This window comes from Mustela nigripes, chromosome 4 (genome assembly GCF_022355385.1).
Source record: "Mustela nigripes isolate SB6536 chromosome 4, MUSNIG.SB6536, whole genome shotgun sequence".
In the NCBI taxonomy this organism is placed as follows: domain Eukaryota; kingdom Metazoa; phylum Chordata; class Mammalia; order Carnivora; family Mustelidae; genus Mustela; species Mustela nigripes.
This window is the reverse complement of record NC_081560.1, coordinates 113,765,620-113,787,731: the sequence shown is the minus strand read 5'-3', so window position 1 is coordinate 113,787,731 and position 22,112 is coordinate 113,765,620. Positions and strand designations below refer to the sequence as shown.

Below are 22,112 nucleotides of genomic sequence, written 5' to 3'. Positions count from 1 at the left end.
CATCTGATCAGAAAATTTTAAAAATAGATCAATGGCAGCCAATAACTGTAATAAGAGATTAAGTATAAATCATATAATTAGATCATGTCATTACTCCTAAAATGTTAGAGAGTAGCACTCTGTAATTCTACTTAAAATGGAACTATTCTGAATTGAGTATTTTAAGGTATCATGAACTTGGTTAATTCTAAGGAAAACTATGTCTATTATTCATTTTGTCTTGTAGAAAAGAATGTCTGCACAATTGGTTTCTAAGATTAAGAATTTTTTTTTTTTTTTACAAGGTATGTAGGAGTTCGGTTCCATTTGATAAGGTAGTTTCTGAAAGAAAAGCAATATAATGAAAACTGAGAGGTTAAGTATGAAAATAAGAATATGCTAAGCCAGAAGGGAGTGGCATGGTATATTCAAAGTGCTGAATGAGAAATATTTGCAGCTAGGAATACTCTATCCAAAAATGCTGTCATTTGGGATAGAGGGAGAGATAAAGAGCTTCCCAGATAAACAAAAACTAAAGGAGTTTATGCCTACTAAACCAACTCTGCAAGAGATATTAAAGAGGACACTTTGAGTTGAAAGGAGAGACCCAAAATGACAGTATAGAAGTAGGAAACACAAAAGCAGTAAGATTTCTGTAAAAAATCAGTCAAGGAACTCACAAAATAAAAAGATAAAAATGTAACAACATATACTTAAATATGGGAAAGAGAGGAGTAAAGCATGGGTTCAGACCACTATTTGCAGAAGAAGTTATGTACAAACCTACGGTAACCATATATCAAAAACCACTTATAAATATGCAAAGAGTAAAGAGAAATAAATAGGAAATATATCACTAACAAAACTCGCAAACCATGGAAGAGAATGACAAGAAAGGAGGAGAGAAAATATTCAGAAACAATCATAAAACAAGTAGTAAAATGACAGTAAATACATATCTTCAATAGTTATTTTATTTTTTTAAAGATGTATTTATTTGAAAGAGAGAGAGAGAAAGCCAGGGGAGAGGGAGAGAAGCAGGGTCCTTGCTGAACACAGATTCTGATTGGGGGCTTGATCCCACAGCCCTGAGATCATGACTCAAAACAAAATTAAGAGTCTGACACTCAACCAACTGAGCCACTCAGGGATTTATTCCTGGGTTACAAGGGTGTTTCAGTATTCACAAATTAGTCAACAGAATAAACTTTAATAATTATTTTAAATGTAAGTAGACTAAATGCTCCAATCAAAAGGCACAGGATGACAGAATGTATTAAAAAAAAAAAAAGACCTATCTATATGCTGCCTATAAGAGACTCATTCAGACCTAAAGACACCTGCAGATTGAAAGTGAGGGGATGGAAAAACATCTGTCATGCAAATGGCTGTCAATAGAAAGCCAGAATAGCAATACTTATATCAGAAGAAACAGACTTTAAGACCAGGAGTGTAACAAGAGACAACACTACATAATCACAAAGGGGACAATCCAACAAGAAGGTATAATAAAGGTAAATATGTATGCACCCAACATAGGAACACCCAGATATAAAAAACAATAACAATCATAAAAGAACCATTTGATAATAATACAATAATAGTAGGGGACTTCAACACCCTACTTACATCAATGGAAGGTCATCAAAACAGGAAATCAACAAGGAAACAATGGCTTTGATTGACACACTGGAAAATAGATTTAAGAGATACATTTAAAACCTTCCATCCTAAACAGCAGAATAGACATTATTTTCAAGTGCACATGGAACATTTTCCAGAATAGATCACACGTTAGCCCATAAGACAAGCCTCTGCAAAGTCATGAAGACAGAAGTCATATCATGCATCTTTTCTGACTGCAGTGGTGTGACACTAGAAATAAACTACAAGAAAAAATCTGGAAAGACCACAAATACATGGAAGTTAAATAATATGCTACTTAGCAATAAATGGGTCTACCAGGAAATCAAAGAAGAAACAAAAAACTACATGGAAATGAAAATGAAAACACAATGGTCTAAAACCTCTGGGATGCAGCAAAAGCAGTCATAAGAGGAAAGTATATACCTATACAGACCTACCTCAAGAAGAAAGAAAAATCTCAAATATAAAACCAAACCTTGCACCTAAAGGAGCTAGAAAAAAAACAGCAAATAAACCCTAAAACCAGCAGAAGAATGGAAATAATGATGATTAGAGCAGAAATAAATGCTATATAAACTAAAAAACCAATAGAGCAGATCAATAAAAGCAAGAACTGGTTCTTAGAAAACAATCAATAGAATTGATAAAACTCTAGCCAGTCTTATCATGAAAAAATGAGAAAGGACTCAATAAAATCACAAATGAGAAAGGAGGACTAACAACCAATATAAATATAAATAATATAATAAAATATAATTATAAATAAAATATAAATATAAAAATATAAATATAAACAACTATAAGAGAGTATTAATGAAAACTCTATGCCAACAAATTGACAACCTACAAGAAATGGATAGATTCCTAGAAATATATAACCTACCAAAACTAAATCAGGAAGAAACAGAAAACTTGAACAGACTAATCAGCAGAGAAATTCAATCAGTAATCAAAAACTCACAACAAAAGTCCAGGACCTGGGGCGCCTGGGTGGCTCAGTAGGTTAAAGCCTCTGCCTTCAGCTCAGGTCATGATCCCAGTGACCTGGGATCGAACCCCACATCGGGCTTTCTGCTCAGCAGGGAGCCTACTTCCTCCTCTCCCTCTATGCCTCCCTCTCTGCCTACTTGTGATTCTCTGTCAATAAAAATAAATAAAATCTTAAAAAAAAAAAAAGTCCAGGACCAGATGACTTCACATGTGAATTCTACCAACTTTTAAGTCTGTGTTTTTTTAAAGTATTCCAAAAACTATGGGGTGCCTGGGTGGCTCAGTGGGCTAAAGCCTCTGCCTTCAGCTCAGGTCATGATCCCAGGGTCCTGAGATTGAGCCCCGCATCAGGCTCTCTGCTCAGCAAGAAGCCTGCTTCCTCCTCTCTCTGCTTGCCTCTCTGCCTACTTGTGATCTCTGTCTGTCAAATAAATAAATAAAATCTTTAAAATAAATAAACAAACAAATAAATAAATAAAATATTCCAAAAAATAGAAAAGGAAGGAAAACTTGCAAATTTATTCTATGAGGCCAGCATTACCCTGGTATTAAGACACCACTGAGAAAGAGAACTACAGGCCAATACTCCTAATGAACATGAACGCAGAAATCCTCAACAAAATACTAGCAAACCAAATTCAACAATCATTAAAAAAATATCATCATCATGATCAAGTGGGACTTTTCTCTGGGCTACAAGGGTGCTTCAGTGTTCACAAATCAATCAACATGATATACCATATCAATTAGAGACATGGAAAGAATCATATGCTCATTTCAATAGATGTGGACAAAATACAACATCAATTCATGATAAAAACCCTCAACAAAGTAGGTATAGAGGGAACATACCTCAACGCAATAAAGGCCAAATAAGAAAAAGCCACAGCTAACATCATCCTCTGTGGGCAAAAACCGAGGGCTTTTCCACTAAGTTCAGGATCAAGAGAGGGATGTCCATTCTCACCACTTCTATTCAATATAGTCCTGGAAGTCCTAGTCACATCAATCAGACAAAGAAAAGAAATAAATGACAATCTAGATTGGTAAAGAAAGGAGTAAAATCTTCACTTTTGCAGTTGACATGATACTCTGCATAGAAAACCTGAAAGACTCTCCCAAAAAAAATACTAGAACTGAAACACAAATTCAGTAAACTGGCATGATACAGAATCAATGTACAGAAATCTGTTTCATTTCTATACACCAATAATGAAATAGCAGAAAGAAAAATTAAGGAATCAGTCCTAATTACATTTGCACCACAAACAAGAAGATACCTAGGAATACACATAACTAAAGAGATTAAAGACCTGAACTCTAAAAACTATGAAACGCTGTTGGAAGAAATGAAACACAACACAAAGAAATGGAAAAACATTCCATGCTCATGGATTGGAAGGACAAATATTGTTTAAATGTCTATACTACCAATGCAGTCTACATATTTAATGCAATCCTTATCAAATGCCAGCACCATTTGAACAGAATAGAAAACCCAGAAATAAACCCTGCAACTTTATGGTCAGTCTTCAATAGAGCAAGAAAAAATATCCAATGGGAAAAGGACAGTCTCATCAACAAATGGAGTTGGTAAAACAGGACAGCAACATTGCAAAAGAGATAAACTGAACCACTTTCTTACACCATACACAAAAATAAATTCAAAATGGTTTAAAGAGCTCTATGTGAGACCTAAAAATATAAAAATCCTATGACACTGGAGTAACCTCTTTGACATTAACCATAGAAACTTCTTCCTAGATATGCCCCCTGAGGCAAGGGAAACAAAAGCAAAAATAAACTATATCCTAATAGAAAGGTTTTCTACAGCAATAGAAACCATCAACAAAACCAAAAGTCAACCTATGGAATGAAAGAAGATATTTTCAAATGACATATCCAATGAAGGTTTAGTATCCAACATGTATAAAGAACTTACAAAATTCAATACCCAAAAAATAGTCCAATTAAAATATGGGCAGAAGATGTGAATAGACACTTCTCCAAAGAAGACATACAGATGGCCAACAGACACGTGAAAAATGCTCAACATCACTCATCATCAGGGAGTTGCAAATTAAAACCACAATGAGTTATCACCTACACTTGTCAGATTAGCTAAAATCAAAAGGATAAGAAACAACAAATATTGGTAAGGATGTGGAGAAAAATGTACCGTCCTGCATTGTTTGTAGGAATACAAACTTGTGCAGCTACCATGGAAGGCTGTGTGGAGGATCCTCAAGAAGTTAAAAATAGATCTACCTTACAGTCCAGCAGTTATATTACTATTTACCCAAAGAATACAAAAACACTAACTCAAAGGGATACATTCACTCCCGTATTTATAGCAACATTATTTACAATAGCTAAGATATGAAAGCAACACAAGTGTTTATCGAGTAATGGATCAATAAAGAAGATGGGGCATATGTATACAATGGAATATTACTCAGCCATGAAAAGGAATGTAATCTCACCATTTGCAATGACATAGATGGAGCTAGAGTGTATTATGCTGTTAAATAAGTCTGTCAGAGAAAGACAAATACCATATAATTTCACTCACATGTGGAATTTAAGAAGCCAATCAAACAAGCAAAGGGAAAAGAAGGAGAGGGAGTGAGAGACAAATTAAGAAATAGACTCTTAATTGTAGCCAACAAACTGATGGTTATTGAAGTGGGGTTGGGTGGGGGGCTGGGGTTAGGTGATGGAAATAGGTGATGAGCACCAAATGAAGTAGGAAATTGTTGAATCACTATATCATATACGTGAAAGTAGTATAGCACTGTTATGTTAACTAATTGGAGTTAAAATAAAAACTTAGAAAAAAGAATGTGTTAAAAGAAAATAATTAAGAGAGAAGAATGCCTGGTGAAGTTTAATATAATCCTTGCTCCAAATTTAGGCATAATCACCTCTTAAAAAAATGAGAACAAAAATGACCAAAACAGATTCTGTTAAAATGTTACTTTTTTTGTTTTTTGTTTTTTAAGATTTTATTTATTTATTTAGAGGAAGAGAGAAAGTGAGAGCACAAAAGGGGGAAGAGAAGGAGAGAGAGAAGAAGAAGCAGGCTCCTAGCTGTGCAGGAGCCCGATATGCGGTTCAATAGCAGGACCCCCAGGATCGTGGCCTGAGCCCAAGGCAGACACTTAACTTACTGAGCCACCCAGGTGCCCCAAAATGTTATTTACGTTTTTAAGTCGATTTTCACTCTAACTCATTAGTTTCCTGAATTTTTTTTTATTTTTGCAAAGTGCCCCTAATTAAAACCTTTAAATAATTCTGGGGCATCCTTGAACTATTCTGAGCACTCTGATAGAAATACATATTCTGAACTATTCTTATTCTCATTCTTCGTTAGGAGAGGAAACAAAAGGTCAAATTTTTCCACGTTTTTAGGGAAGAAAAGCATTGTAATCCTTTTTTCCCTCCATTTTTGTGTGAACATGGTAATAAAGCATACTAAGGCTCCCATACCTAAGCCAAACTTTCCATGATGGGAAATGGGCACATCCATGATAAGGTTAATCTGATCACCTCCTCTGCTGCTCCACTGAATGTGAGTTGACTCAACAGTCCCCACTATGTAGTCAGAGGCCCCTGCTTCATTTCCTTACCATTATATGTGTGTCAGAATGGTCGTGTTCATTTTAGGCAAACACACACACACACACACACAACACACACATGTGCGCTCACTCTGATTTGTAATGATAGGTCTTTAACTTCCAAAGAATCTTCATGTGTATGTTACTCTACTTTATCCCATGTAATAGATTGGGAAATGGATCCCAAACTAACTCACTGTCATCTGACTACATGCTGATGCCAGAATTAGCACGACTTTTCACTGTAGATATCTTCCTATCATTTCCAGTTTCAGGGACAGTCCCTGAAACAGAAAGTAAAGAAAAGTTTAAGTTATCGTATGGTGGAAGGCAAATGAAATTTGGCATAATCCAACCTAAGTATGAATCACCAGTTTCCTCATCTGTAAAATGGGGCTAATGTACCTTTTCAAGGTAGTAAGAAGGATTAACTGACACAGTCCATATTGGGAACAATTAGCATTTGCCCTAGTCCAAAAAATAGCCATGTATAATAAAAATAATAATCTGTAGTAGTAGTAAGGCCCTCGTTAATCAAAGGATCTCGTATGCTGGTGGCTGCTGAGCTTCAGGAATGGCTTATTTGGAAGATCCTATCTTTCCGTAAGGATGTGCATCCATTGGAAACTATTCCGGTATGCATCAGGCACTGTGCTAGGCACTGGAGATGCAGAGGTGAGAAAGAGCCTCTGCTCTCATCCAGCTCACCGTGTACATGCTTCCCTTAGCATGTTCAGCCTGGACTGCTTCTGCAACTTTCTTCCACCAAATGATTGTACCTTTATCAGAACCTCAGTGATGGAATTCATTCAGCACCGAGGAATTTTTGAGGTGAGGAGGATGGACAGAGTTCAACGTGGCATTGCCCAGGATGCCCGTTCGTCATTGCCAGTGACCTAGCGTCTGCATGCTGTGAACTTAAGCTCAGTTGAGAGCAATCTTGTCATGGTTAATATTGGCATTATGCTCTCAGCCCACCTGAGGCAAAAAGCTCTTAATGCATCTTATCTCTTCTCTCCAAAAGGGAGAATTCATCCTGTTGTCTCTGTGTTACCATGCTGAGAACTCTGAGTGCAGACCATCACTAGGTCTTACTTAAGAGACCCTTATTTTCCATCTAGTGTATATTTTAAGCCCTTTACAACTCTCCTTCCCTCTTTGGGCCCTGTGTTTCTAGCACCCCAGAGCCACACCGAGTGTGGGATCTGCCTTGTGAAAACACTTCACGTTCTTGTCAGGCAGTTCTTCAGGCTCCTGTGAGATGAGGACTGTAAATCTGGCTGTCCCCTGGGCTTTTGGGTACAGACTGCTGCAGTTTGACCTTGACCCAGACAGGTGCCACCTAGCCCGGAATTTCTAATGCAGCAGACTGACTATTAGAAACATGCTGAATGGACAGTGTGCACGGTGTTCAAGCTGCAGGCCTGCTGCACCCATGAAGGACTTCTGAGACTCCATCATTACTCTCTTAGGACCGAGTCTTGGCGTGGCCCTATTATGTCTGTTCCTCCCCATTCCACTCTCCACTCAGAGTCCTGGCAGAGAGATGAACACTGGACTTACATGGCTAATCCTCATGGTTTTCAGTTTAAGTATTGAAATTTTCACTTTGGCTCTGTTTTTCCAGTTCCCACAGTGCAGGGTGTTTGAGGAGCATGAGGTTCGAGTGCTCTCCGTTCAATCTCAACCGTTTATTTCGATGTTCCAACTGGAGGACATGGCAACTAGTTTTCTTTTGGCCAAAGCCACCGTGCTCCTACGACAAACAATCTCTACTGAGATGGAGAGCACAGTTTCAGGATTAATACTAGGAGCTATGACCGAGGGAAGAGGGTGCATCCCACCGACAGGCCCCGGTGGTTAGTGGAGAGGCTGCCCGCCACCGTGTTCCTGTGTCCAGCAGGAAGCTGTATGCTTTTGGAATCCAGGAGACCCCTGTCCAGAGGTTAATAATCGGAATGGGTGTGTTCTTTGTATAAAATGCACACTCCTAGAGCAGCTTAATCATGTGAGCCATATACCTGTATACCCTAAGACAGCTGCTTGTCCTTTGTATCTTAATCCTGTCCTCGATCTCACTTTGTACGTGGCCTGGAAACCTACTTTCTCTAATGTAGTGGAAATCCTTCCTCTCATCCACATTTAGAGTGCTACTTTCCTTGCTTAAATGTGTTGGATGGAGAGCTGCCTTGTGCTAAGAGACAGCTGGGTGAAGCCATGCACTGAAATCCTGAATGCATTTTGCCATAAGCAAACCTTGCTGCTGCTCTTAAGCCATAAGTGCACCCTCCTTCTGCCCCAAAAGCACAGTATCCTATTGCCCTAAATGTTTGTTCTAGTCTTCCTTACTTAGTCCAGAGAATGCTGAGTATCAGCACTAAAGAATGCTTCCCCGTTTGTCTTGCCCTGGCATTAAGAAGCGTTATCACTTCCAAAGACTAAGGAGCATTTGTTAGGTTTGTAAATATTCTGACTCCAAAGTATACCTGACACATCTCTTTACCCAAAATACTAGTAAACCATCATCTTTTTTTGAAAACTGTAATATTCATGGGAGGTAGCTGTGCGATTTCTGAGTCATAAATCACTTCCTTTCAAGACAAAACTAGGAAAGTGTCCAAAGGCATTTGCGATGATAACCATCTAAATATCCAGGCTGGTAAGATGAAAAGAGAAAACCCCAACATTAATTTCTGTGTTCTCTTGGCTGCCTTTCTTCTTACTGTGCTTCCAGGAAACCAAGGCCTTTCCAGGTGTCAGAATCTCTGGGGCACTGGCTTCTCAGTACTGGAAAGTGAACCTGAACTCTAGTGATGTAAGAATTTGTAAGGAAGCTGTTCCCATTTAGAGATAAATGCATACTTTGCCTCTGTGGATCTATTCTGGTAGAAACCTTCCACATTCCAGTAGTGGGTTCCATTATGTTTTAAGAGCCTAACTGAGCTTTTTTTTTTTTTCCCCCTCCCTTTGCTTTTGTTTCTTAGGCTTCAGAGATGACTCTTAAGTTTGCTTTCCTTGGGCTTCACTCTGGAATCCCTAGCAGATATCAATTAAATGACTGATTTCATAGATTGCTAATTTTGTTGCAGTTCAGTAATGGAATAACCCTTTAACCACTCGTCCAGTCTAAACATCTCTTGGTCAAATAACAATTATTTTTCTTCCCTTTTATCATCCATAAATTCCCTGGTACATTAGCATGGATCATGGTCCCTTTTAACATAAAGATTCAAACATTAATCCCATTTGTTCCTTAAGGACTTACTCTATGGTTGTGATTTAAGAATGTTTAATCGAGGGGCGCCTGGGTGGCTCAGTGGGTTCGGCTCAGGTCATGATCTCAGGGTCCTGGGATCAAGTCCCGCATCGGGCTCTCTGCTCAGCAGGGAGCCTGCTTCCCTCTCTCTCTCTCTGCCTGCCTCTCCATCTACTTGTGATTTCTCTCTGTCAAATAAAATAAATAAAATCTTTAAAAAAAAAAAAAAGAATGTTTAATCGAGAAGCTCTCTGATACGGAGTTAGGTTCTGAAGGGTAACTTAATTGAACTCCCAGTATCCTTACCCACCCCAAACCACATCGTAATTCCTTATATGCTTAGGGTCTGTGATGTTGCAGTGAGTTCTGCATTATGCAGAGCTCTACTCCCAGGAAGCTTAACTTTTCTTCGTAAAAGAATCGGTTAGATTGGGCTTGGTTTCTGCCTCTGCCTACTCATGGCTCTCTGGCTATGAAATTCAGTCTGTGAGAACCTCAGCTTCTTTGAAATACCAGTAGCAACAGTTTGGGAAGATTGTGGAAAGAAAACAAATCCACATGTAAAGTACCCATCAAAGAGCCTGGCACAAAGTAGATGCATGAGTAATGCTAACTGTTATAATGCTTCTGCTAAAAAAGACACAGAGAGAGAAGAGGAGGAGGAGAAGCATAGGAGGAAAAGAAGAAAGAGAAGAGGAGGGCCATGGAATGGTTAGAGTAATGAGATTCTAGAATGTACCATAGTTTGGGGGAGGGTTTTTCCAAGTCTCTCTTCATTGAATGTAATAGCTCTCATCTTCAGTGTGATCACATAAGGTGATGCGAGTCTCTAAAAGCCTTTTTTTATTTTTCCCTTCTCTCTCTTTTCAAGAAGATGCCAGTAGAAAGTGCTTCTCACCTTCTCTCTGCTGGCCCTTTGCCCTAACTTTCGACTGCCTCTCTGCATTAGCTAACCTCCACAGTGCCCCTCCATCCAAAGGCTCGGCCACTTGTCTACCATCATGACATTCTTGATTCATAAGGGAGCTCTTTCTCCACAGCCTGCTAAATGGATATCTCAGCCCAATCAGATAATATTGGGGTTAGATTTATAATTGAAGAGTTAGAAGCTGCTGTCTCTGCTTTGTAAATTACATATGAAAAAAATTCTCCTGATTTTTTTCTAGTCAATTTAACAGTCCTTACTTAAAATTAATACAGAAGATTACTTGGAACATCAGGAAAGCAAATGTAGCATAAACATAGAAGTTAATTTTGGATACCACTTGTCTTTAAAGTTTAATAGCCAATAAATGTAAAGATGGATTGGCAATTGTCTCATTATAGATGTAAACACGTATCAACCTACCCACTAGCAATTTAAAATAAACTTAGAAATACACCTCCTCCTTTGGTTATGCCTGAGACTTTTCCACCAACGCTGTCATTCTTTTTGATTTATTATTTCCTACCTTAACACTGTAGCTGTCTAATGCAGTTACTAAAATAGTTAATTCTTACAAAAATTAACTTTAGAGTCTTAACAGAGAACGAGAAATAACCATCAGGTTATCCTTTAGATAGTGGGAAACCTAGCTAGAATGTGTATTTTCATGTAGAAGGTCACTGTGTGCCCTGGGCATAACCATTACTGTGCTCAAACCATGTATATATCTGCTTTGGCTCTCTGGTCCTAATCATTGTATGGGAGAAAAGCCACCCACTCACACAGAAGGACCTGCTTCTGATTCTCAGATGATCAGATTTCATTGTTACACAATTTCATTGTTATACAATCAAGGTCACTTTTTGGTACTTTCTTTCATAGAAGATGCTTTTGATTAAACAAATTTTCTTTACATTGTTTTGGCTTTGTTCTGTTAGAATGCAATGAGAATAAGATAATATTAGTGGCCTCATGAGTGAGGGGCAGAGGTGAGAACTGCCTGCAGATCAAAGTCTGAGACACAGAGGAGCTGTGAGCGGGGTGTCCTGTGGCAGTTAGCTTCCCCGTCCTGTCTGAGCACAAATCAACATGTTTTGAGTCTCAGCTGTTGCTCTTGTCAAATATTGTCTCCCTTTGTGGGCAATGACTTTTGTCATTATGTTTGATGTGGTTTTACTAAAACAGCATGCTTTCTATGTGATATATATATATATATATTTCCATCCATCCATCCTCCAAGGGCAGGAGTCAGCATCAGTGTGTTGATTGCTTATGCTAATTGGCAAATATCAAGGTAAACTTGTCTATTTTAAGTAGAGTAGGTGGTTTAAATGAATCCATTCCAGAGAGAACTTAGCTTCAGTAATTTGTGTGTGTGTGTGTGTGTGTGTGTGTGTGTGTGTGTTTTAAATCTGCTTCTAAATGATTCCATCTCCAACAGCAAAATAAATAGACAAACAAATAGCTCTTTGTAAAACTACAGTAAGCATTTCCTTTGCTGACAGAAAAAGTGAGATTTCAAATGTGGAGAAGTCTGAGATGTTACCACCACTCATAAAAATGTAGTCATGTGTTAAAAATTGCAATCTACCCAAAGAAAGCAGAAAATGCAAAATCAGGAGAGACCTACCTATGCAACAGCCATTCTCCTATAACTATAATTGGCACGGTGGGTGGCTGAGTATTAGTACAGGAGAGTGGGCCGGTGAACAGGGCGAGCCCTGAAAGAAGATAGGAAGCTGGTGAAAATATCACATACTTCCCATGTGACAAGCAGTATGGACATTTGTGTGTATTTTTCTTAGAATCTTTAGAATGACCCTGTTTTAGAGATGATGCAAATGAGACTTTGAATACAAAGTTGTTCAAGGTCGTACAGCAAGCACATGGTCGATTTGGTGTTCAGGGCCAAGACTTTGAAATCAGAACCCCTCTTCTCTTCACCACGATGCAGTTAATAGTTAAATGGGAAACCACTTAAATGGCTTTGCATTTATTTGGGTTTAATTCTGTGAAGAGAAATCTTTGGGATTGTGTTTTGTGTTGTCTCAGAGTTCATTGAGAGTACAAAATAGATGTTCTACAAAACTTATTTTCACTTTCTTTGGTGTCTTTCAAACGTAAATGTTTCCTCTTCAGAGAGACAGCATGGTTTTCCTTGTGCTATGTAACAGATTTTTTTTTAACAGGATCCTTAAATTATTTGTTATTTTTTGTTTTTATTTAAATGCCACCTAGTTAACAATACAGCGTAATACCGGTTTCTGGTGTAGAGTTTAGTGATTCAGCACGTACATACACTACCAGTGCCCATCACAACAGATTCTTTTTTATAGGTGTTATGCTCTATTTTGCTTACCTTTATCACCCCTTTATCCATCTATAGATATGGCCAGTGAGAACATCTCAGCTTATTGGAGGACAACACTCCATCCATCTTCAACTGCCCAGCCTGTGTGCCACACTGAGTGTGGCTGAGTCTCACCTTTCTGGCGCCTCCCCCAGGGAGAAGCCCCGCTGTCCCCCAGCAAGCCTGACCATACTCCCTGCAGCTGTTGCATTGCCTCTGGGACTCTTCATCTTCTGGGAGGATCAGATTCCCACCCCCTGCTTCCAGTCTGCTGGAAAGCACCCTGTATCCCTAATAGCATCCCCTCCAAAAAGGCGATGATCCTTCCAGCCAGCCATTTCAATAAAAGGTCAGATAGTCCATATTTTAGAGTTTGCGAGTCATGCTACTTGTCACCACCCCTCAACTCTGCCATTGTAGCATGAAAGCAGCCAGAGACAAGATGGAAATGAATGCCTGTGGCTGTGTTCCAATAAAACTTTATTTATAGACTCCGAAATTTGAATTTCAAATAATTTGCAGGCTTCTTTTGATTCCTTTCAACGATTTAAAAATGTAGGACCCATTCTTAGCTCACAAACATGCGGCAGGCTGCAGTCCGTCAGTCTCTGCTCTAGACAGACAGTGCACCAACAGCACTCCCTCCCTCTTCCGTGGGGTCAGCTGGGGTCTGACCATTGGAGTGTCTGATGTAGCTCTCTCATGAGAGTCTCCAATCCAGAGCTGCTTTGCCAGTTCCTTCCTGGAGCCTTTAGTCATTTTTGTTTGCTCCTGTCTCTGTGCGGGGGAAGACCCACGATAGGATCTGGTCATAAGGGAAGGTGGTGAGGTTCTGTTCACTAGCTGATATCTGATCTGGGAGTAAAAGGCGAATTCTTTTTCTCCGGAAAATTTCTTTGTTTGTTAACCTTTTGCTGTTTTCAGGAACCTCTGCAATGAAGTATATTAAACTGATTACTGATCACTTTGTAATTCTTTGAGTATATGTATTTGACCTTAATTCCCATGATTTTTCAGATCATTGATCCTAACCTTTCTCCTCTTGAGTTTGTGTTGCAAATGGGAAGATAACGTTGGCAAGTAAATGAAAGCATTGATCAAACCGAGTATGAGTTTAGACAAAAAAGATACACCAATTCCTGGTTTTTGCCATTTATTCGTTCACTTACTCAGCAAGTATTTACATGTGGCCAACCCTGAATCCTAAAATGAAAGCTCACTTTATAGCTCTCCCCACAGTGAAGAGCAGAGTATTATGCTTGTTGTCCAGGGACCGTGGGTGTGAGGGGTGCAGAGGTCAAGGAGATTCAGCTTCCTTTGGTCCTCTTTGTATCTGTTACTCATATTGGAGGATAGATAGGGTCCAAAGATCCAAGTAGACATGGGACCATGCCTGTGCCTGTACACTCCACATGCTGTGGTGAAAGAGCCTGGCTCTGGAGGGCAGAGTCTGGGGCCAGTAGCTCTACTTTCTGATCTTAAATGTTGTAAATGAAAAGACTGTGTTGCAGCTTTGTTGTGAAGACTGAAAAAAAGCCATACACAGGCCTGATAGAATGTTCAGCATGTAGACCCTAAAAAAATTCTATATCCAAGGATGTCAAATATACCTTTTGTTTGTTTTGTTCTTTTTTTTTTTTTCAAAAGATTTTATTTATTTATTTGACAGGCAGAGATCACAAATAGGCAGAGAGACAGGCTAAGAGAGAGGGGGAAGCAGGTTCCCCCCTGGCAGAGAGCCCAATGTGGGGCTCAATCCCAGGACCCTGAGATCATGACCTGAGCCGAAGGCAGAGGTCCAACCACTGAGCTACCCAGGCACCCCTTGTACCTTTTTTTATTTCCCCAAGAGGGAAAGTGGTGGGGGCGTGGGGGACAGAGATAAGATAAGATAGAGAATCTTAAGCAGGCTCCACCTTTAGCAAAGAGCCCTATGCAGGGCTCGATCCCACAACCAGAGATCATGACCTGAGCCAAAATCAAGAGTCAGATGCTTAACTGACTGAGCCACCCAAGTGCCCCTGTTTTGTTCTTTATTGATAATTGTATAACCCTCCAGTAATGTTAAACCAATTTAGTACTAAGTTTACTACTTCCTAATCGGACTTATTGACTGCCTAGTGTGTTTCCACAACTATACTGTGCATTGTGAGGAAAGCAGAGACAGGTGAATCAAGGCCCCTCTGTTGGATTGTCAAACACTTTTTTTTTAATACTGTAGGTTGGAAAGCTACTCTTCTATGAATTATATAGAAAAACATTTATTAACTTTGCTATCTCTTTGGGTTTCTTTTTAGATCTGAACGGTGATGGCACACATTTCAGTTACGAGTTGCTCAGTGAGCTGTGGATTGATGGAACTATGAGGGTCCTTGTGATGTATACCTGGGAGACCCTTCACTAGTAGGTATTTTCTATTCAGTATCATTTATGTGGTTACATTGAGATCTTCAATAGAGTATAAACTTACAATGAAAAATGTGTAAGATACATATGTTCGTGTTGATGTTGTGAATATGGCTAGATTTATTCTGGTTTGTGCCAACCTATTGCAAAATGAAAGAACCCGTTAAAATGTATCTGTTACATGTGTATGTCTATTAGTAAGATAGTACATATACATCTCCGTAGCAGAATTTAGAAGAACAGAACTTTACCTCTCCTTTAACTGAATGAAAAATGTCACTGGGAAGTTGCAATGTCTTTTGGTTCTTTAATGTCATGTAATCTGGCAGTATAAAAATTTCACCTAATAGAATGTTTTGAAATGGTTCGATTTTATTGTAGTTTTAACCAACAGCGCATCTGATAATGCTTTTGCTTACCCAACTGCCATATGGTAATTGACACATGATGTTTATGGTGCCATGGAAATGGAATTATACTATGTTAGAAAACCTTGATCTTCTTATTTGACCAGTTCCATATAACACGAAGATATACTATATCCATGTATAGTCCAAGCTTCAGTTTTCTCCATCTGCAAAATGAGAGGGAGAATTTCTGCTTTACCTAATTCATAAGATTACTTTATAGGTCCAGTGAGTTAATACTGTAAAATTATTAGTTAATTGCAAACCCCATAAAAATGGTATGGTTGTGGTTGACTCATATTTCAACTAGGGAACTGGATAAAAGTGTGATCATATTTTGTTTTTTAAGTTTTTTTAATTTAAATTCCAGTCATGTTAACATACATTGTAACATTAGTTTCACGTGTACAATGTAGTGATTCGGCACTTCCATACATCACCTTCTGCTCATCATAAGAAGTGCACTCCTTGGGGTGCCTGCGTGGCTCAGTCAGTTAAACATCTGCCTCTGGCTCAGGTCATGATCCCCTGGGGTCCTGGGTTCGAGCCCCACGTCAACCTGCCTGCAGGAAACCTGCTTCTCCCTCTCTCACTCCCCCTGCTTCTGTTCCCTCTCTCACTATGTCTCCCTCTGTCAGATAAACAAATAAGATCTTTTTTAAAAAAAGAAGTGCCTTCCTTAATCCCCATATACTCTGCTTTTAAGTTGGTTAATACAGTTTGATATATTGTGTGTTATTCCCCTAAATCATAAATGATAATCTCATACTTAATTTTAATTCATCACTAAAATGAATTTCTTATATTTGAGAAAATGATGTTTAAATTTTGAGAAACGTGTTTCTCAGGCCCACTGCAAACGCCAGCCCCCACCAGCCATAGGAATTGGGTTTCTGATCTTGATCTCCAGGATACTTTCTTATTAGACTTAATTTGGGGTATTTACACTTTGAGGAGAATAGACACGTTAGATCCTTTTTATGTATAGTTTCATTTCAGGATACTAAGGAAATGATACAGAAATTCCATCAGGAATTATTCATTTGGTTTACTACATTTAATTCCTTTTTGCTGCGATCTCTTCACTACTTAATATGCCTATTCTCTTTTGCTAACAGAACACAGCCACTCAGTTTAAGTAAAAGATTGAAAATAAGAATCTCAGCAAATATATTTAGTAAGATTGAGAAAGACTTTTTCACTAAAATTAAACGAGTTGTTATATAACCAGTCCAATGCAATGAGAGTGGTTTCCAAACTATTCTCCAGAAATTGGAGATGATTATTATTGAAAGGGCAATGATTTATTACATGAATAAAGTGTTTTCATTTAGGTGAAACAAAATCCTTAATAACAGGTAGCATATATTCACTTGGTTGTATTGTAGCATAGTCCTTAAGTATGGGGGGAACTGTCTAGAGTCAACCTGGGGTTGCAGCCCAATTCTTTAATTTTTTCAGCTTTGCAAGTCACTTAACCTCTATCTGCCTTTGTTTGCTCATCTGTAGAATGGGTCTAATAATAAGAACTTGTATCTCATAGGGTTGTTGTGTGGATTACATGAGTTAGTAGAGTCAGGTGCTTAGGAGCGCTGTGTGATGCTTAGTAACTAATCAGTCTTAATGGTTATTATTCACTGGACAAGTGTGGGATTATGGTGACCACCACAGATTTTGGAATCAGAAAGCCCTAGGTTCAAAACTATTAATTCATGGTGGAACCTAGTCACTGAACCTTTTGAAGTCTCAGTTTTTTGGGGGGAAGAAAAGAAATAATTAAAATATACTTCATACTGCTTAGGATGGTTTACTAGGGCATCTGGCAAGGAATGTTAGCCAATACCTGTGAAGATAGAATCACAAATTATTATGTAATGTTTTGAAGTAATTTAAATCAGAGATTATCTGATTCTGAAAATGTCCTTCTTGCCATATGTTATATTTAGAGGACTTTTAGAAATGTGCCCAATTATAAGACTTACTTTGTTAAAACCAAAATTTCAAAAAAGACAACCGAATAATTTAAATCGAATCATACAATGCAAACAGAACTTATATATGGCATCCTGACTTAAAAAATAAACAAAACTCATTAGCCTTTTTAGGCCTATCAGGCATATCAAACCAATGTTTAATTTGTTACAAAGATTGGGCTGTTACTGTATTTAAAATGGTTTTCTTTTCTAGAAAAATAGGGAAAAAAGAAGAAAAGAGGTGGAAATGCAGAACATGTGTCACAAAATGAGGGGGAGGAAGGGCTTGCTTTTTCAGTTCCATGATCATGGTGTCTAATCCATATTTTATGCTTATTCTTGTTATGAGTAAACTTAAGGTATTGTCCATTGGGCTCATATTGGACAAAATTCAGTGGTTGTACTGGGTGGCATATTTCAAACGAATCATCATTTTTTCCCCCAAGGTGAGAAATACTGATAATTTGGGACAGTGATCTGAGCCAAGAGCTAATTGCCTGACTGCCGTGTAGCACTCAGAATGGAAAGCCAAGTCTCCTTGCCTCACATGTTAATTATAAACCATCTGGAGCAGTGATGGTGCTTGGTCAGTCCAGGTCTGTGTCCATCCCAGCACCCAGAGAGTCTTTCATACATAAATTTAACCTGACTTATTTATAATTCAGATTGTAATATTCTCAGTATTTGCTTTGTACCCTTTTGTTATCCTTCCTATTTGTTTTTGCAGTAGGGTTAGCTTTTAAGAGTTTGCCCCGGATAAGGACAGTCTTGGGGGTGGAGGAGGCTATTGAGTGTAAAGTTTTGGAGGGGAATTCCTAGCTAACAGCCCACGTTCCATGTATGTGTGCTTGGGGACCTGGGTGACAGATGGCCTTGGTGCTTCTTCTGACCTCTTTCCACAGGGCTCTGCATCTCTCCATACTTTGAATCTTTCATCATGGTCAACATTCACATCTTGAAGTCTTGTATTAGGATTTAAGGTGTAATAAAAAGAAAAACCAGAGTCAAGGTGCTCATCTAAACAAATGGGTTCTCATGTTGTCCTGCTTATTTCCCCAGCCATAATATATTTGTGATGTCTATCTCAAAACTTTTTGGTGTCTTTAGGAGTGTCCTTTTAAGTACTATTAATCAGAACAGGGGAAGGTGGAATTGTATATTGAGTAATTCAACATTCCTATAGGTTTCAGCTATTTTTTTTTTTTTTTAAGAAATACAGAGATGGGAGTGCCTGGATGGCTCAGTTGGTTAAGCATCTAACTCTTGGTTTAAGCCCAGGACATGATATTGGGTCTTGAGATCAAGTCTTGCATCAGGCTCTGCACTCAGCTCGGGGTCCCCTGAAGATTTTCTCGCCTTCCCTCTGCTTCTACCTATGCACATGTATGCTCTATCTTTCTAAAATAAATAAACAAAACTTTTAAAAAAGAGAGAGAATAGGAAAAGAAATACAAGGGGAAGCAAACAAACAAAAATAATCTGTAAGTCAGTAAACAAAACCCTCATGATGTAGCCATAAGAAATTTTATCTGAAAACTTATTTTAGATGCAGACTTCAAATAATTTAGTTTAATGTTGATTCTTGAATAGTACCATTTTACAGGAAAGACCATTGGTTACTCTAAACCAGTATTTTAACACTCAACATTCATCTTTGTTCCCTAATGTACATCAGTTATATAAAGAGGAGTCAGTGCAGGTTAACTATGGCAAACTTGATCTCAGTGACACAGGGTATCTCAAGCCATTCAGCATTCACAGATGACTGTAGGTAGGCAAGTGGAAAACGTTAAGCCAGTCAAGATGTATTTAAGAGAGAAAAATGCATGAGCTATTTTAGATTGACGTGCTTCCAGCAAAAAGGGATAATGTTTGAATGAATCATGTATCAAGAATACTCATCCAGTTGTGTAAGCAGAAGTAGAGGACTAATGTAGGACTGATGAATATTTATCTAGTTGTGTAAGCAGAAACATAGGACTAATGTAGAAGTATAAGACTAATGTAATCACAATATTAAAGCTTTGATAGGCTCCAGTAAGCAGAGCACAATACAGCAAGAATAATACATTATTGAAAGAAGTGGGTTTTTGTAATTCCCAAAGGTAACGCTTGGAAGATTTCCAGATTGTTTCCAGATAACTTTTTAAGTCTTTATTTTATGTATTTGAAGATTAGAATATCTCAGTGACTATTTTCTTTTTAGCTAAAGAACTTACAGTTGTATGTTGAAATAGAGTAATAATAATGGTGATGACCATCTACTGAGCCAGTGACTATGCAATTGGGTTTCATCTCAAATTGTGCCACATCATCAGGCCATCTTCACAAAAGCTATGCAGGGACAGCCTTATCACCTTCTTTTTACAAAGGAAATGTATAATACACATTGTACATTACTGATTCACATGCGAACTTACATAATCTACACTTTGTAATGGCCTCTTTGATACAAGATGGCCACATACCTATGGAGGAATATCATATTTTATGAATATAGAAAACTAATTTAATTTTTGAAACAAAATTAATTTTGAAAGTAGAATGCACTTCAGGTTTTTGGCCATGTCTATTTCACATTCTCGAGAATAAATAGCTTATAAAATTATAACTTTATAATTATAAAAGCTTTCCCCTTTTATCCTTCTGCAACAACTGATATGAATAAAAATGAGAATCTGCACTTATTTGAGATGTGTTTTCAGTGACAGATACAAGCAGGTGTTTTTCAGAAAATGCATGAAAAATGCATCTTTACGCCTGGACAGTTTATCCTTAAAATTAAATAAATCTTACTTGACCTATTTTCTTAGGTCTTTTTTTTTTTTTTCCCATAAGAATGGTCAGTATAAATGCCATGAAAGCAGCATGTGTTTCATAGAGAAATGGATTGCTTCCACAAAATTGAGCCTAAAATTCTTGGTCTCAACAAATATCTTCTGTACACCTCACGAAAGGCTCTCACATTAATTCTCTCTTTTCAACTCAATCAGTTGAAAGGAATTTTGTTGATTTGTCTATGCTTTGCCTCTCGCTCCGATGGACAGATATTAACACTGTTTCACTCTCCCTTAGATGTGCACTCAATGGATCTATTTCTCCCAACAAGGAATACATAAATGTAATTAAAAAAAAAATAAGCCTGGGAAGCAGAGATAGTTTTGAAGAAGCAGTGGTTTTAACACTTGCTTTTAAATAGAGAAGATATTTATAATATGTTGGAGTCATTTAAAACCTAAGGGGATTAAATAATCTGAAAGAAAAATCATGATTTAAATTGCATTAGTTAAATATTTGAGGCTGGAGAACTCAAGTATTGTCTTTATGCATTCAACAAATATTTCTGGACCTACCTCTATGCAGTAGGCCCTGATAAGAAGAAACAAATTCTTGTCCTCGTTGAGTTTTCTAGGTAGCCAGTGGGGAGTGGGGAGCAGGAGGTATGGAGAAGGGAGTTGAATGTGTGTGTGCGTGTGTGTGTGTGTGTGTGTGTATAACTTATTTATAGTGATATATATCATTAAATATATGTATATACAAATAGCAATAAATTTAACTTTACATAAAAGCAGGTGCTTTTTTTTTTTAAAGGTTTATTTATTGATTTGACAGAGAGAGACACAGCGGGAGAGGGAACACAAGCAGAGGGAGTGGGAGGGGGAGAAGCAGGCTTCCGGCCAAGCAGGGAGCCCAATGCCGGGCTCGATCCCAGGACCCGGGAATCATGACCTGAACCAAAGGCAGCCGCTTAATGACTGAGCCACCCAGGCACGCCAAGCAGGTGCTTTTTATATCAGGAAAAAAAAAAAAAAAAAAAAACTTTCTTTGAACTTTCTAGAAAGTGTAGTTTTAAATTATAAAGTTGGACATTCTTACTCATCAAAACTCCCTACTTTGATCATTTCCAGAAATGAAATTTTTGATAAACAATCAGTCTTTGTTTGAACATCATTCATGTGTTTCCACTCTTGTTTTCTTTATTCATTGAAGATGATTTGTAGGTGCTCCAGAATCTAAAGGCAAAGTCCTCGAGGCTATTCTGTGCAACATCCGATAGTACCAAGGGGAATTATAGGGGCTAATGGGGACAGAAAACTCACACACCGTGAGACCCAAGGGGCGAAAAAATAACAGAGAAGAGAGAAGGAATTCCAATTTTTTGTTCTTCAATTGAAGCTGAAGTTCTCTCTGCTGAAGCATGGAGTAACATGGACGGGTTAAGCTTGTGAGCTTTGGTTGTAGAACCAGAGTCATTGATCCATAGACATTACTTAATTAGAAATGTACCACTGAGTGTGTACTTAGAGCTTGTGAGGAAAGGAGCAAGCGAAAAATTAGATAAACAAAGTGTCATCGGAGCACCTGGGTGGCTCAGTGGGTTAAAGCCTCTGCCTTCAGCTCAGGTCATGATCCCAGCGTCTTAGGATCGAGCCCCGCATCAGGCGCCCTGCTCGGCAGGAAGCCTGTTTGCCCCTCTGTACTCTCCCTGCTTGTTTTCGCTCTCTGGCTGTCTCTCTCTGGCTGTCAAATAAATAAAATCTTTTTTTTAAAAAAATGTC

General features: G+C 38.3%; 1 protein-coding gene across 1 annotated transcript in view; it reads left to right on the top strand.

Moving 5' to 3' along the window:
- The window catches only part of CHRM3 (cholinergic receptor muscarinic 3), a 500,011-nt gene that overhangs the window by 129,139 nt on the left and 348,760 nt on the right, over positions 1 to 22,112 (top strand). Inside the window, exon 2 of the mRNA XM_059395799.1 lies at positions 15,065 to 15,170. The gene's annotated coding sequence lies outside the window, so the exon portion shown is untranslated. The remainder of the gene's footprint in view (positions 1 to 15,064; positions 15,171 to 22,112) is intronic.